Source organism: Coturnix japonica, chromosome 4 (assembly GCF_001577835.2).
Source record: "Coturnix japonica isolate 7356 chromosome 4, Coturnix japonica 2.1, whole genome shotgun sequence".
In the NCBI taxonomy this organism is placed as follows: Eukaryota; Metazoa; Chordata; class Aves; order Galliformes; family Phasianidae; genus Coturnix; species Coturnix japonica.
The window spans coordinates 3,106,717-3,120,914 of record NC_029519.1 but is presented as its reverse complement, the minus strand read 5'-3'; positions in this window follow the sequence as shown (position 1 = coordinate 3,120,914).

Below are 14,198 nucleotides of genomic sequence, written 5' to 3'. Positions count from 1 at the left end.
GAGGTCCTGAAGTTGCCACTATGGAAACAGACCTGCTTTAGAGGCTGGGAGGTCTCTGAAAAATAAGAGACTTTTAAAATCCTTCCTTTAAAATAATTAAACCCAGGGGTTTAGAAGTAAAGTGGGTTCATTTCTGACTGGAGATGCCTCTCTGTTGCCTGACCTCGTGAGAGCTGACATGCAAAGTTCCCCCAGACCACACTAAATGAACTCCTGATGGCTTTTCTCCTCGAGTAGGATTAAAGCTGCCTTCCCCAATTTCTGGCTGCCTTTTTCATGTACTAAGTGTGGGTGCAAGACTCACTTGTGCAGCAACATTGCTGATCAGATCACATTGCCCAGCATGCTTTAGGGTGAGGCCTCGGGGTCACAGCTTGCTGATGGCCAACACTGTAACAGCAGCATTTGCTCAGTGAAGATTTGCAGAGCTCACATCTCCAATAGCAGCACTGTGCTGCTGAGCTCATTTGTGCAGTGAGCTCTGTGTGCACATTAATGCCCTCTGTGTGTTCGTGTCAGCTCTCCCTGACAGTGACAGGGCAGTGAGCAGAATCCCCTTGCACGATGTAGAAGAGGGGATATTACTGTAGAGATTCCAGCTGTTTAAAATGGGATGTCAATCAGATAAAGGCAGTAATCTTTCAAGGAAAACATTTGGTTTATGTAGTTACTGGTAACTGGCAGCACTGTGTTATTTCTTTGTGACTGACCAGAAACCATGAGGGGAACAGACCAGAGAGGTGGTGGTGCCCCATCCCTGCAAACACAAGAAGTCAAGCTGGATGGGCTCTGAGCACTGATGGAGCTGTGGGTGACCCTGCTCAGTGCAGCGAGTTGGACCAGAAGGCCTTGAAGGGTCCCTTCCAACTCAAATAGGTCCATGGTTCTATGACCTGGCCGTGGGTCTCAGCACAGCTTGGGAAGGTTGGATGTTTTGGCTGGGAAGGAAATTACGGGATGTCCTAGAGGAGATGAAAGTATGAGGAATAAAGGAACACAAGGATGGGAATAAGGGAGCACTCAGAGAAAGGAGAAGGGTGGGATTGTGAGTGGAGCTCCCAGGTTCCCCTCGTGTCTCTGCTTTTGCTGTGGTGGTGACTTTCTGAATCCATGCCGTAATGAGATGGTGACACAGAACAAAAGGCTGTATTAAATGAAATTAATAAATGTCAAAATCTACAACAAAAGGGAAAAAAAGAAAAAAGGAAAGAAAAAAGAAAGAAGAAAAAAAGATTTCTAATTACTCATGTGCTGCCTGGCACCCTTGGAACTGTAATTTCCAATTTCATCTTCTCTGGATGGCCATGGGTATGAATCTGTTCAAAGAGTGAGGGAAGAATTAAGATCTAATTTAACCAAGAAAAAAATAAAGGAGGGGTGGGAAGAAAGGAAGAAGAAAGCTACGAAGGAATTAGATTGGATTCTTAAATTAAATATAAACCTGTAAGAGGGCTGAGAGCTCCCAGCCTTCCTCCTCAACAGTTCTCTGCAGTAATAATACAACCAAGAGCCTTGCAAGATGCTGAGGTGCTGTCCCCACGCAGCGGGATGGAAGTGAGCTGATTTTCACACTGTTTTTGTTTTCAGAATGAAGGTGAATATGTGGGTTTACCTCCTCACTGTGCTGCTGGTAGACCCAGAGTGGCACAAATGGGGACAGCTGATGCCGTTGGCACTGGGAGGTTGGCTCAGGGCATGGCCTGCACTGGATGTCATCCCTCATCGGCCACAAAGCTGTACTTAGCAGCAAGGTGTGTATGTTATAAATAGCACTCTGGTTTTAATGGTGCTTTCTATCCGATGGCACTCTGTAATTAAAGCTCGTGGTCCGACCTCTGCCTGCGGAGGGGAAGGCAGCCCTCGTGCCCACCCCTCACTTATCCTCCTGCTGCACAGACCTGTCACCACGGAGATAAGGGCTGAAGCAAATTAAGATGTAGGGATTTCTTCTGAGACTTTTCTAGGCAAAAAGAGGTTTTTAATTGGTTTTCAATTCCGCGTCAGCCAAAGGTCGTTAATTAGGTTTTACATCTTTCTCCGTATCGCTCTCCTCTTCTGTGTTGAGCCTGCTGTGATTTGGGCTTCTTAAAGCAGATAAAGATTCAAAGTTTCTCTTTGTTTTAAAGGAATCAAGGTGCTGATTGAGTCCATGTGGGCACCAAAAATAGCAAATAATTGTCTGGGACATAAACCTGCTAAAGGCAATGCTTTAATGGATTTAGCTATTATATTTAGACTACCTGACAAATGTAGCATTAAAAACCTCCTAGCTTTATTCTCACTTTCCTTATTTCTTGTTTTCCTTATGTTCTCCAGCTTGGCAATCTATCTTTAACTTTCCCAATTGGAGTTCTTAGTTTCTATTCACTTCTCCCATTTGTCTTTAAACAAGTTTGCCTGCAGCCTGCGTTGCAGAGCTCTGCTGTGGCTGTGACACCCATACAACTTAACTCTGGCACGTGTCAATCCACAGCTGCCATTCAGCCTCATTGACCTCCTGGCCTTTTCTTTTTCACTAGTGTTCCTAAGACTGAATGTTACTCAGAGCATCTTCCCAGTGAGCAGCAGTGCTATTTTGGTAATGTTTCCAGTCCCCATGGTTTGGCTAAACTCACTGGGACCTTCAGACATGGGTCCTCTTTGCTGCACCTATATCCTTTCCTCGTGTGTTGCTTTCAGCAGTGCAAGGTGGGAGGTTAATCCCAAATACAATGAGGGCTTATGTTAATAAGTAACTGATAATATAACGGCTTTACCCAGGGGAGGGGACAACTCAAACGTATGGCCAGATCACATCAGTTCCACTATTTAAAATTATTGTTATTATTTATAGGACAAAAGGTAATCAGTCATCTTATGTTGTGCCAAAGGGGGTTCAGGTTGGATGTTAGGAAACATTTCTCCTCTGAATGTGTGGTAATGCATTGGAACAGGCTGCCCAGGGAGGTGGTGGTGTTGCCATCCCTGGAGGTGTTCCAGAGCTGTGGAGTTGTGGCACTGAGGAACATGGGCTAGAGTAGTTCACAGGCATGCTGGCTGTTTGGACTGAATGACCTTAGTGGTTTTTCCAACCTTAATGATTCTATGATTCTATCTTTATGGGGAGAGTTTCCTGTGTCTTTGCCATTACTACCCCCAAGGCTCTTCCATGGGATTGCTCTGAAGTGTGAAGGGATCTTCTGGATGGGAGAGGGGAGTGTAGATTTCCTTGGGCAAAGCTGGTAAATTCAGCATGCTGAGAAGTTGGGGAGTTTTGCTTTCTATCCTGGGGAGAATTTCTAGCTGGGTGGATGCTCAACAAAATCTGCTGCTCGATGCTGACTCTACAGCTGATCCAAAATAACAGTAATTTTTCCATAGATATTTATAGAAACTTTTGTGCTTAAGGTCCCAGTAAAAAATACTGCAGTTAATTTCTGTCTATGCACTGCTTTGTCATATTTTTCTCTTTCTGGCCTTCTTTGAAAATCACATTATTTTCAGTTTAAAATATTCTTTCTCTTTTTTCTTTTTTTAATTGAAAAAGGCCGCCTGTTTTTGTGGGTTTTTTTTCCCCCTGTGCAGATCCCTCTTCCAGAGGTGTGTAGTGATGAGCAGGGCTGGGCTGTTCTGTCTGCTCCCAGTAGGGCTGATGGTGCCCCATTGGTACCAGTGCTGCTGTGGCTGAGCCAAAGGAATCCTGCAGCCTCCTTCTTGCAGAGCCCTTGCAAACAGCTGGAGTGATAAAACCCTTCTTTTCCTCTACTGCATGATTATTTAGACACCAAGTTTTTCTCAGAGGCAAATGGGAGCAGCTCACACTCCATGTCTTGCATATCTCCTTGCATGGAGGAGCTCAGATGAGATCTGGGCCCCCAGGCTCAGCACGACACAATGAGCCAGCGCTACTCTGACCACGCTGGGCTGGTTAGCACAGCATCAATGTGGATAATAAATGCTGAGCTGTGTGTGTTGGAAACACTTCAGCAGTGATACCAATGGCTCTTCAGGGTGGATGATATTGGCGGAGTGGTTTTCAATTTGTTCCTGGCCCATATGTCTCTCCTCTTCAGTGCGGTGGTAGAAATTGCTTCATTATGAACTATCTTGCAGCAGCAGACCTCCAAAGTTTCTGAATTAGAAACAAATTGCATCGTTGATTACATTTTCTTTCAGATCTTCATTCTTCAGGAGATGAAACAAGTTTTTTATTGCTTCCTTTCCCAGGGGCATTGGGCGGTAATTACCAAATTACCAACCCAACGTGGGGCCATGTGTCCTTGCAGCACACCCTTCAGCCCTGTCACTCTCTCCAGTATCACCCCCTTTCCTTTGGCCCACAGTTTGACAGTTTTGAGGTCAAAGAAACCCACAAAAACAAATTCTAATTGTTCAGTGCAGTTCTACACTTCATCCCAAGGAGGCTGTGGATGTTCCATATCTACAAGCATTCAAGACCAGGCTGGATGTGGCTCTGGGCAGCCTGGTCTGCTGGTTGGCAGCCCTGCACGTAGTACGGGGGGTTGGAACTAGATGATAATTGTGTTCCTTTTCAACCCAGGCCATTCTATGGTCTTGCTTTGTATGACAGCAATTGCCTTGAGCATGGGCCTGACGTGTTCCTCAAACATCACAGCTCCTTCTTGGGCCAGCAGACCTTAATGGGCACCATGAGAGGAATTGCCACCTCCACACAGCTGTTCCCACTATTCATTCCCAACTGCTGTGAATCCCACAGGGAGATTTCACTGACTGCCATGCTCCGGATAGATGAGAGCAGGTATGTATATTCCCTAGTTCAGTTCTCTTACGAGGAATGATGTGTTATTGGTCTGGCCTGATTGCCATAGATGAAAACATATGGCACTTGATTCCACTTTCCACTTTTCTTCCCCATCTTGTTGTGTTGCAGATGATTATTATGTTCAGGTAGAGCAACAGAGATGCTTCCCTCTTAATTAGATTTATCACAAATGCCCTGCCTCACACGTATTGACAATTAGAAAGCGTTCTTTGGATGGAGATAATTGTCCAATATGGGAACATCGATAAAGCAATAGAGTGATTAACAAAATACTGAAAGCATATGGGTAAATCTGAAGCTGTCCAATCCGGGTGTTCTCGTGGCACGCAGGTAAGGAATAAGGTTAGTCAGAGGACAGATCCATCACCATTGTGAAAGCAAATTGTTTTTTATGGGATTGTGTGATTGAAGAGCTTCTTGCAGGCTGATCTGGCTGGAGGCCAATGAGCTACGACTGGAAGCACTCAGGGAACAGCAGCACCTTCACTGCACCCTGCAGTAATTGCTGTGAGCAGAAAGGTTAGTCAATACCTGAGTTCATATCACCCCTAATTCATCTCATCTCACGTGTACGTCTTCTCTAATATTTTTTGTTCTCTGCACTGGAGTGGAGAAATGGCAGGAAATATATGCTTTAATAGAATTTGGCATTGACTCTCATACCGGAGAATGTCTGAGATGATGGAGGTTGTGCTCTGCAGCCACTGCCAGCCATGGGTGAGCAGCTGGGGCTGTTTGGGTGGGGTGGCACAGAGCAGTACTAGGAAAAGGAGACAGATAGCAAGAAGTTCATGCTTCTCCCACAGAAAAGAACTGACTGCTATATATAAGCTGTATGTTTCAGCCAGCCTTGTAATCAGCTGTGCTGTACGATGCTGTAACCTTGGCCTCTAGAGAGTTGGGTTGAGAATGTCTTCCTTCAGTGAGTTCTTTTTTTCTGTATCTCCATTTAAAATGTGTTTCTGTGCCCAGCCACCTCTCTTGTGACCATTTCCCATGTCTCTGTACCTAAAATGTGTTTTCTGACCTCCTGGCCCACATGAGAACCCTAAAGTAGTGTGGCCGGTGTGGTGTCTGACCCCAAGCTTTCTCACTCAGGAGGAATGGGAGGAGATTTGGGTACCAGGTAATTCTTGCTGTTGTCTCTGCCTTACTGTGTTCCTTGCCAAATGACTGAAAGGGAGTCGCTATTGTTTTAGGCTTCTGTTTGGAAGTATCAGTTCCATAGCTAATTATGTATGAAATCAGGCTGTTTTTTAAAAGTCTTTGAAGTTTTTACAAGCGTGACTTAAAGTAAGAATAATAAGGAAATAGACCAATATTTCCCCTTACTTTGAAGTTACTAAAACCAAATCTAATTGCAAAGTGATTAAGACTGAGTCACCACAATTGTGTCTCCTCTGAACAGTTTTCAAGCAATATTAATGCTCTTAAGTAGAAGGCATTTCATAAATAGGAGCACAGAGCAGGGAGGTTGGGCTCTGAGCGGTCTGAATTTTGTGTGAACTTCAAGTTGCCTTTCAATGAGTGACAGCGTTACATAAAACATCAAAGCCACCCTGTGCACTGCATGGATAAGAGACCTACCTGCTTAAAAAAGCAAAATCAATGATGGAAGACCTTGCTTAGTTGTCTGTTTCTACAACTTTTCTGAGTCTTTTTTTAATAATCATTTATTTATAAGCCACAGAATTAGTGCCTGAGCTGCTTTAAAATGAGGGCCTGGGGATACTCCAAGGTTAACAATTGTATTTTTATTGTCATAGTGTGCTATTTCAGTTATTAAAAGCTATTGGAGCCGGTGGTAACAGTCACCCATAACAGCAGATAATTGAATAGATTTAATGGAGCCTCGATTTTGAAATACTTTCTTTGAATGACAATATGCAAAGTCAAACAGATGATGGATGAGTAAGATTAAATGGAATGGAACTCTGCCTTACCTAATCTCAAAGACATTAATATCGTTCTAAAATATAGTTGAAAGGCCATGAATATCACGGTCAAGGAGAACACCAATGCCACTTGCAAATGATAGAGTCATTAAGGTTGGAAAAGACCTCTAAGATCTTCTAGTCCAACCATCCACATGTCACAATCATTGCCCACTAGACCACGTCCCCAAGTTCTGCATCTATGCCTTCCTTAAACACCTCTGGGGACAGTAACTCTACCACCTCCATGGCAACACTGCTCCTTCTGAGATTATTATGCTAGCCAAAATTGAAAGATGAGTGCCAAGATGAGTGCCTGAATGCATCCCTAGGAAAGAGCACACTTGTTCTGACTCAGCAGCATTGGCAGCTCACGGAGGTTTGTGTTGGTTTGGGTTTGCACCCAGGCCCTGTCCTCCTGCCACTGGGCACTCAGTAGTGCTGCAGTTGCATGTTTTGCAGTAGCTGGGTTAGGAGGATGGAGGAGTGCTTTGCAGGAGCAAATTAAAGCAGTTTGCAGAGTGACAAGGGGTTAGATAGTTGTTATCTAAGAGTCCAGAAGAAAATAGTATCAAAATGATAATACAGTTAATTAAGAAGTCACGAATCCGTCCTGATCTGTTTGAGCACTGTTAAAGGAAAAGGGAAGGTGACCCCCTGAGCTGCCTCCTGAGACAGCACAGAATCACCCACTGGGGGATAAATTTGGGTCTTTTTTATTCAGGCCACCTTATTAAGGATTCAGTTCAGATCCATAGCTCTTCTGCACTGAGTCATCTGGATCAAGAATAGGACTGTTTTAAGCCGCCAGACCAGGGTGATAAACAGGTCTCATTAGACATCTTTCAGGGTCATGGGTTAATAAGACCATAAATCTAAGGGTAATTTCTCTGAAAGCCACAATGAAGTCATAGTCTTGGGCGTAAAATGTCAGCTTTATTGTTCCAACATGATTTATTCAAGAAAAAGCAGCTATAGGTGATTTGTGATTTGTGCGAAAACATGAACTCGTGCATAATAATCTTAATGGAGCTTGTTTACATCTTCTTGTGCATAATTAGTGAAACATATGATCCAAGTTGTTCTCATTTAGAGCCCTGTTTTGGCTGGGCGACGCGGTGGAGTCGGCGTTGCCAAGAGCTATACTGCGTAATGCTTTCTGATGGATTTAGTGCCATATCTGCACGCAGCAGTGGGATCTGCAAATGTATGACAAAAAGATCAGGGCTATCATAAACAGCAATAGCTGCTGGAAACGAAAGCTGTGATTCCAGCACTGGAGATGCCTTGGTGCCATATACAAGCGAGTGCCATCAGCTGTATCTCATATAGAAGCTTGACATGGAGTGACTGAAAACACCAGTGGACACTAATGATCAGCCATTAGCATCACTAAATATTCTTATTAAATTATTTCATGTCCGTGGTTACTGGAAATCAGTGTTTAGGGTTGGTCTTTTACACTCTCTGGTTAAATTAAAGTCAGAGGAGACTGCTATTTCACTTTCATTTTTCTACCTAAATCCATAGGAAAGCCAGCATTATTAGTGACACTGTAGTTATGACACTAGATCTGAGCCTGATCAAATATTTGCTGCCAATTAGGATTTGGTGAACTTCTACCTTTTTGCAGCTTTCAAGCCCATTCTGACTCATACGGATGTAATGGGTTTCTGAGAAATGGTTTATGTGGCCTGATCCAACGGGAGACATGTCTGCAGATAGATCATCTCGCTGAGTTACCTCTCCCCTATTCACTCTTCATCACGTTGCAAGGTGTAATTTGCTTGCTAATTATGTTCTTTGCTCCTGTGTTGGATTTATGAAGGTCTTTTAACAGCAGAAATCAGCAGGATTCAATGACCCAGGCAGAAGATAGCCTCAGTGAGTAACCTGCCCTCTGCACAGCCATTGCTCATGCAGTACCCAGCCCCTGTGCAGCCCCTCTGTGGTCTCCCAGCCCTCCTGCTGCCCCAGGGCAGGGCTCTCCTGCTGCAGCCTTCCCTTCCTTGCTTTGCTCAGCAGGAGCTGGAGGCAATCCCCAAACAAGCGCCTGCTGTAGAGCCTGTGCTTACCACCAGTGATTCATTTTACTGGGGGTAGAATTTCTCCTTATTACCCCAGCCCCTGGCATTAAGGGCAGGACAGAAGAGGAGGTTTGGGTAACAGATACCTGCCTGTTGAAAGTGCCTGCATGAACTAGATAAGGGCAAAGTAGTGCTGGAAGGAGGGAGAAGATCAGACTTTATGGACAGCAGTTCCCATCAAATCCCCGTGCTCAGTCCAGCTGGCTCCTGTTCCTGGAGTTGATGAACATCATCTCTGCACAAGGCAGAGCTGTGCCAGGGAGCCAGAAACACGGGGTTGTAGCTCCATCCCCAACTCAGCAGCTCCATCATTACTTTGTTTGATCACCTCTTTCATTTCAGCTGCTTTCCAGGGCACAGCACAGCAGCCTTTGAATGCGAGCTCTCTCCTTCCACAGGGAAGGCCATTGTGCCTCTCCCCGATACCTCTCTGTGTTTTCACCCTGCTGCAGGATCTCTCCCTTGGCTTTGATGCTGGGATCTTCAAGTAATGACTGATCATTAGCACACTGCAGCCAAGCTTTAATTTTCCCAAATCAAAAGCCTTTTACTTCTCTGCAGTGTGTATGATCTGTGCAGAAGGTGTTTCGGCTCCAGCTGGAGATAACAGGTATGTCTTACACACAGCCATGTCCCGTGTGCATAGGCAGAAATTGCTTTTCATGTCTTTCCTATAAATGAGGTTCTTGCAAGTGGTTACTGAGCTCAGCATGGAGCTCTTTCTGAAACAGAGTCTCATCTGAAGCCTTTTACTTCTGGAGCTTTCTGGTCCTGCTAAGCCACAGAGTGCTCCCACCATACAGGATGGGAACTGGGATCCAAGCATCCTTGCTGGGCTCTGTGGCTCTTTACTGCATCATCAGATCTGTTGGTACCTCAATAATTCCTAAAAAAGAAAGAGGAAAAAAAAGATTTTTTCTGGTTATTGCAGGTGCGAGGCTGAACTTAGGCAGTTAGGGATAGTCTGACATCAATGAATTATTACTGTTCCAGGGGTGGAATTTTGCTGCTTTAGTTTCTGATGCTGCAATGTGGTGGCACAGAGCCTCTGCTGGGTCATCTACCAGCATGTGGCTGGGTGGGGGGGGACTGGAGATTCATGATCCTTGAAGTCCCTTCCAGCCTGTGCCCCACTGTGATTCTGTGACTTGCAGTGCGTGGGGCTGCCCCCCCGCAGGCACTCCTCATCCATTTCCCCAGGCACCATTATGTTTCCTACTGACCATGGGGACCTGCAGGCAAGCATAGTGGAATTAGAACAGTGTCAAAGGATAAATGGTATTTGATTTTCACCCAGAGGGATGCCACAGGGCTGGCCAAGCACTGTCCCATGGATTCTGTTCCAGCACATCAGTACCTTGCTCCTTCCTCAAAGTGCATGGGTCCCACCCCTGCAGTATTTCAGAAGATGCCAGGCTATTTCTCTGTGGCTGTTTTATTGCCCCAAATGTTTCTCTTTTTATTGCATACTTCAGATGCAATAAAATCAAAATAAAGGGGCCAATAAAAGAAAATGCTCTTTCCTGGCATTTACCCTCTCTGCGGATGTTTCCAGAATTGCTCCTGCCTGAACACTGCCTGTTCCCCAGCACCACTTGCCCTATTGACTTCCCAAAGGCATTTCCTTTAGTTGCCAACAGCATTTTCCTGGGGTTGCTTTCCTGACACTCCAGCCCTGCTGTCTGACATGCTGGAGATTGCCAGCAGATGGGACATGGTTGCAAATGCAAAGATGGAGGAGACTCTGGATGCACAGCAGCCGAACACATCTCCAGGTCTCTCTGCATTTATTTCAAGCCAGGCCTGCGGGTCCCAGCCCTGCTGACAAGTTTGGCGAGGTGCTGCTTGTGCCTTCTCTCTCCATGTTGCTTCTACGGCATCAATAAATCAGGGAGAAGACTTGGAAGATACAGAGCTGATCCTTATGGTTTAGGAATGCAGTTCCTCCTTCTCCCTTGGCATCAGTCCTGGAAACAACGGAGTAGACTGGAGGATTCCAAAACCACTGCAGTGGGATGTGACCATCCTGCACAGAGGCCTCTCATGCAGGAGCAGGAGTCCATCAGCTTTGTCAGTCCAGAAATTAGGTTCCCTCTCCATCCCTTACAGGTACCTCTCTTACTTTCCAGCTCTAGTGTGGGAGGCAGTCAATTATGAGTTTGGTATCGAATTCTTCAATTACAGCCCTTGCTTTGCAATTCCTACCATCTGCTAGGGTTGAAGGTACCTTGAAGACACATTTTTTAAATCATACTTCATAACCAGTAAAATATTAAAAGAGGGCAAGATAACCTTGTTGGACAGATTAGATGCCAGTTTTCCGTTTGTTTGCTTTATAATGTGTTATACAAGCTTGGTTGATTAAGGTAAAAAGATTATAGTCTCCACCGTGAGAAAGTTTCCTACTTTGAAAATAACATGAAGAATTTATGATCATCAACAGCATGATTTATAATTTATTATCATCAGCACCGGACTAGCGTAAGATAAGCTGATTTTAGAATAGCTAAATGCAAGCTGAAGCACAAAGCAAAATAAACGTAGGCTATGTTGGAAAGATGAAAGGTGAAGTCTTTGCATTGCAGATGAGAATTTAAGGTTTAGTGACACCACCTGTTTTAGTGTGTGTGATGGCCCTGGGTATCCAACTCAGGGCTGGCGGCTGATGTCAGCTCCATTAGGGCTCAAAAGCTGAGCTTGTCTCTCTTCTCCTTGCTGCGGAAATGAGAAAGGCCTTCAGCCCCAACCTGCACCTCCTCGGGCTGCAGCAGGCACAGAAAGAAGTCGTCCTTGGCTCTTCCTTTGCCCAAAGGTCATACACGCCATGTGTAGTTTTTCCATTCAATCTAGCAGCTTCTCACAAAGCCTTGCACTGAGAGGAAAAGCTCTCTTTGTGCTGGTGCTTGCCACTGTCAGCGGAGACTTAATTTGTCTTTTACAGTGTTGCCTGGCTGCTCCAGGCATGACCCCGTCCAAGCAGTGGTCAATACTTTCTGTGGATGGAATTAGCTGTGATCTTGTGTAGACAAGGAAAAATATCTCTCTGATCTTGTCGGTAGGAGGCTGCTTTAGTACTGCTACGGGTTAGCTAGTAAACAGGAGAGAAAGAGCTGGCAAGGTATGAAAATCCTGCCATAAGTTTCACTGGGCAAGTCCCTCCCTCCCACTGTTTACCTCTCTGTTTAACCTTGGTTGGAGCTGGCTTTGGAACACAGCAGTGACAGCAAACCTGAAATTTCCTGCAGCAGCCCCAGGCAACAGCAGTCCAACCCATCAGCTCTTGATGCACAGCTCCACGTAGCTATTGGGATACGTAGGTTTAGTTTTGTGTTGAGAAAATACATATTTACGAGCATTTTGGCACGTTTCTCTCTCTATTATTTAAGGGTAAAGTAACTAAGAGAGGATTTCTGCTTCCTTCCCTCCCTCCCCTCTTCCTTCTCTTTTCTGATTGCTTGACACAGCTCTCCTAAGAGAAAGAAGACATTTATAGGTGAGTAAAGGTGAATATTGATACTTGTTTTTTAGTTTTCTTGCTTCTTTGTATTAATTCAGATGTCTGAGCATCTCCCAAGGAATTATTGGTATTTATCAATGCACGATGGGTTGATGGTTGGACTTGATGAGATCTTTCCCAACCTTAACAACTCGATGATTGTGTGACTTATTACACCGATGATAACGTGATTTGTCTCGTGAGATAGTCCAGAGAATCAGGCAAAACACCCTGAGCACCTTTAAAAATACTAATAGTTTATTTCACAGGGGCTCCTTTTGTCTCTTTGGGATGCACTGCAGACGCCAACAGAGGAATTCAAAGGTGTGGAGAAGTATTAAGTGGCAGAAGTGACTAGGAGTTCAGGTGTCTTTGTGCAGTGCTGGCTCCAAGGCAGGAACCACACACATGCAAGTCTGCCTGCCTTGGTCCCATCCCAGGAACATAGGTGGATCAATTTCCAACATTTACAGTCATGCAATCCTCTCCTGGTCCCTCTACCCTCTTACAGGAACAGACATCAAAAAGCATTCTTTCTGGTCTACTTCTATGTCTTTCTGGCTTGTAATTGGTGTTTCTTTTCTTTATTTTGGGGGAAGCTTACCCAGAGTCAAATTTCACCCCAATGGCTCTCCCAGGGCTACTCCAAACACATTACAGTCAAGCTGGGGATGAATATGGATTCATGAGTACAAAACCACCACCCACGTTATATCTGTTCCTTGCTCTTCTCTTTCCTGCCCTGAAGTGGCTAAGTTTCAAGCTGAAGCTTCTTTGGGATGACTGAAAACGGCATTTTCCTTCACACACAGGAGGCTGAGCTTTGTTTTCTTCACCCTCATCTCTTTCACCACATCTTAAAGCTGTGCTGCTGCTCGGGGAGATGTTTGTGAATGTGACTGTGTCACCCACACAATTCACAAGGCCAAAGTGAGAAAAGTCACTGAGCAGTAACAAACCTCATGCTGTCTGCAGCTTCAGAGAGACAAGGAAACCAAGGCGCTAAGGGCTTTGGGCAACAGGCATTCCAACAGCAGCTTCATGGTAGAGACGGTTACATGGCAGGATATAAAATTAGGCTCTGGCCTTAAAGCTTATCTGTGGCAGAACAGGAGCTGTAGCCTTGAAGCCATCCACATCTCATGTAATTCTGCAGAAATTACGTGCTTTGAAAATGCCTGCCTTTCATTCTGACAAGCTGAAATCTTTTCTCATGGCACAAAGTGCTTTCTCTTCCGGACTTTGTCTCCTTCTCTCTCTCCGCCATGCGTTGTGTTTAGAACATTTTCTCCTAGTTCATCCTCACCGTAAAAGATCCTTTTTATCATGCATACAGCAGCGTGAAGCAGAGGGATGTGCAGATTGTCGGCTCTTCTCAGTAGTTACTGCAGCCTGTGTGTTTATCTCCCCATCTCAGCTCCCCCTGGCAGTCCATTCACAGGCAGAAAAACAACACTACAGCAAGCATGGATTGTAAATAATATTGCCTCTCCACAAAGCCTACGTGCTTAAAAAGCGAGTGAGCAAAGAGAAGTGCACACAATGAAAGCCTGTCTCGGCTTTTGTCCGCTGAATTCAGGCTTGCTGCTCTTGGTGTGAGAGTATAAATGAGCAAACTGTAATATAATCAGAACGCTTAGAGATAATGAATGTTTTGGTACCTCTATGTAGTGACAATGTCAACTGGCCCTCCGTTAATAATAGGTATGTTTTCAGTGCAGAGCAGGTGTAATAAATCCATATTAAGGCTGGGGAGATACCACTGATTTCCACTTCAATAGAAGCAGATAGCAAAGTCAGGTCTTTTGTGGAACCTAATCCATGTCAGACCAACCAATAACACATGTATACAAAAGCACTAGAAATTCCAGCAGCACCTGTGGGCCCCACACACTGCA